Source organism: Leopardus geoffroyi, chromosome C3 (genome assembly GCF_018350155.1).
Source record: "Leopardus geoffroyi isolate Oge1 chromosome C3, O.geoffroyi_Oge1_pat1.0, whole genome shotgun sequence".
Classification (NCBI taxonomy): domain Eukaryota; kingdom Metazoa; phylum Chordata; class Mammalia; order Carnivora; family Felidae; genus Leopardus; species Leopardus geoffroyi.
The window spans coordinates 75,517,338-75,521,206 of record NC_059338.1 but is presented as its reverse complement, the minus strand read 5'-3'; positions in this window follow the sequence as shown (position 1 = coordinate 75,521,206).

The following is a 3,869-nucleotide window of genomic DNA, read 5'->3' as shown; positions in this document are numbered from 1 at the left end:
GGTTAAGCATCAGACTTCGGCTCAGGTCATGATCTCACGGTTCGTGCATTCAAGCCCTGCATAGGCTGTGTGCTGACAGCTCAGAACCTGGAGCCTGCTTCGGATTCTGTGTCTCCCTCTCTCTGTCCCCCCACCACCCCCCCTCGTGCCCTGTCTCTCTCTCAAAAATAAATAAACATTAAAATCTTTTAGATAAAAAATAAAAAGGTAAAAGTGGCTTCATAATTGCAACTTGACCAATATAACCTACAATATTAACAGAATAATGGAGATCCATCATATGATTATCACAGTAGATGGAAAGATGTCATTAATGTCAATATCACTTCATGATGTAGAAGAAAAACTCTTAGCAAAGAATAGAAGCAAACTTTCTTAATAGGTATATCCCTATAGACACTACTGTAGCCAGTACAATAAAACCCAATATTTAAGAAGAAGATATATGGATTGAAATGAAAGAAACCAAGTATTAGTATTTACAGATGCTATCATCGCAAAAGTAGAAAACATAATAAAGTTGACCAGTCATCTTTTAGGATTAATAAATGAAGTTAGAACATCATTGGATGCAGACAAAATACAAAACTCGTTTGCCATTTCTATATTCCATCATGTATTTTTAAATGCCATTTAAAATAGCATGAGAATGTCACACATCTAAGAGTAGATCTAATAAAAGACATCCAAGACCTATATTCACAATACTACAAAACACAATGAGAAAAATTAAATAAACCCTAGATGAGAGGGGAGAGGCATCCCAAAAGATTGAAAGAATCATTATCGTAAGTAGTTCAATTTTATCCAAACTGAACCATAGATTTATGGTTATTCTAATCAAATACCAAAAGTTTTTAAAACAGGAATTGAGAAACTGATTGAAATATATATGGCGTTACAGAGTGCCAACAAAAGCCAAGGCTAACTTAGACAAGGACAGGACTGGATGGCACTGGCAGATAATAAGACTTATTTTTTTTTAATGTTTATTTATTTTTGAGAGAGACACAGAGCACAAGTGGGGGAGGGGCAGAGAGAGAGGGAGACACAGAATCCAAAGCAGGCTCCAGGCCCTGGGCTCTCAGCACAGAGCTCCACACGCGGCTCGAACTCACAAACCATGAGATCACGACCTGAGCCAAAGTCAGACGCTTAACCGACTGAACCACCCAGGCGCCCCAATAATAAGACTTATTATAGAGCTACAATACCTATAACATTGTGGAATTGGTATACGTGTAAACTACAGAGCAGAACAGGGACAGAAACTGAGTTACATATGTATGATTCCTTAATTCATGAAAAAGATAACACTCCCCAGACAATGGGGAAAGGATGGATTTTTCATTAAATGTGCTGTCGATGGATACACACACAAAAAAATGAATTCTGATTGCCTCCTCATGACCGGTATAAATCTATTTAAGAAAATTAAAAAGTTCTCTGTGAGACCAGAAACAGCCACGCTGTTGGAAAGAGACCATAAATTATGTTCACGATGCTGGGCTAGGATAGAGTTCTCACATAGGACACAATGAAAGAAAGCCATTAAACAGAAGTTTAACAAAACATCTTTAATCAAAAGACACTAAGAGGATGAAAAGACAAACCTTGGGATGGGTATAAACTATCCTACCAAAAGCGTATGCAGCAAATAGAATGCTCCATGAAGTCAATGAGAAAAAAAAAAAAAATGTCAACACAAGTATTAGAAGCACAAAACACAAGTGAGAACATAAAAGTCACCTGTACGTACGCGGAAAGATGCTGAACACCATTGGCCATCTGAGAAATGAAAATTCAAACCATGATGAGATTTCGTTTCCCAGTCACCTAATGTCTACAATTGGAAACTATTGACAATATCAAGCATTGGTGAAGCAATGGAGTAAGTGGGCTCTATAAATACCAGTAGAAAGAGTGAAATTAGTACAACCACCTTGGAAAACCATTGACAGTATCTCCCAAACCTGAACACACGCCTACCTTTCCCCAGCCACTCCACCCCTCGCATGTACCTACAGAAATGTACACATATGTGATCCAAAATACATAAAGGGTGTATAGTCTTAATATTCAAAATATTACATTCTTATAATTCACCAATATTTTTGATGTTCAAAAGTGGGGAAAATCTCAACATCAATCTAAAATTAAATGGCTAACGTGGATGGAACTGCGAGGTATTATGCTGAGTGAAGTAAGTCAGAGAAGGACAAATATCATGTTTTCACTCATGTGGATCTTGAGAAACTTAACAGAAGACCGTGGGGGAAGGGAAGGGGGAAAAATAGCCACAAACAGAGAAGGAGGGAGGCAAACCACAAGAGACTTAAATACAGAGAACAAACTGAGGGTGGAATGGGGGGTGGGGGAGAGGGGTAATGGGTGACGGGCATGGAGGAGGGCACCTGTTGGGATGAGCGCTGGCTGTTGTATGGAAACCGATTTGACAATAACTTATATTCACAAGAGAAAAAAAAATAAAATAAGACATTAAATGGCTAAGTAAAATTGCCATATAATCATGCAGTAGAATAGAGTGACAATGACTGCTTTTTCCAAAAAAATACAAAATGAAGATGAAATTCACAAACACAATGCTGAATTAAGGAAGCCAGACACAAAGGAGAAATAAAGTCCACTTCCATTTATGTGAACTATCACATCAAGCAAAGCTAATTCATGGTGGCAGACGTCAGAACAGTGACTGCCCTGGGAGGGCATAGTTACAAAAAGGGGCAAGAGTGTCTATTGTGTTTCAAGATCTGGGTTTAGTCTATGGCTGTACAAATTGTAAAAACAAAACAAAACACAAAAACCACAAAACAACTGTAAAATTTATTGAACCACTCACTCGTGACTTGTGTACCGTTTTGTACGTCCGATACTACTTGAAAACACTTTAGTGACCCTCAAGCAGCTTTCCAGGGTGAGCAACATAGAATTTGGAGCCGAAAGGGCCGAACTTTGAATTTTTACCCTTTGTCTTCAATGTTGTGACTTTGGGAAAGTCATTTATTTAGTCTCCAAACCCGTATCTCATCAGTACAGAGGGTCTGACAATAATACTCATATCATAGAAACATTATCAGGATTAGATCAAGTAATATATTTTATGTGCATAGTATTTAACACAGTGCCTGACACCAAATATACCCCCCAAACGTTCAATGTAATTGTCAACGCCTGTTAACTCGTTATGACAGCATCTGACATGTGGTAAGCACTCAATGGTAACAGCCATCATTACATTAATATTAACAAAACTGACATAGACACCATTTTAGCCCAATGCCTATCACATATTATTTACCCTTTAAAGAGTTTCTGCATGAATATTCAAGAGTGACATGAAAATTCCAAAGGCAAGCAGGCTGGCTTCTCCTTGATCCTGAAGCGGGTAATTGTGCCAGATCTCCGGGTTCTCCCCGAGATTGTATAGGAAACGTGAGAACAGCTCTCTGGCAGTTATCCCTGAAGTATGGGGACCGTGTTGGTAATAACTAAGAGTTGCAATTAGAGGAATTTCCTCACAGTGCCTCTGGGTGCCATCACCCTGGTTTCACTACAAGAGTCTTTAGCCATTTTCAATCTGTGCCTCATTAGACAGTTAGCAACGTGTGCATCCTATGGAGACATTTGCAAAATAAGCTTTGTAAAGAGAGGTCCTCCTTCTCTCTCCCCAGCTCTCCCACTCCGCAAGTGTCTATTCTGCAGATTGGGGGGGGACACCAAAGAGTGCTTTGGGACAGAGCCATCCCACGTCGGTGCCATCCCACATGATTTCTTTCCCTCAGGTTATGTGTGAGCAAACACCACTAGAGGTGTTTGCTGTTTTATCCCACCCTAAATCCCTTAGCTCT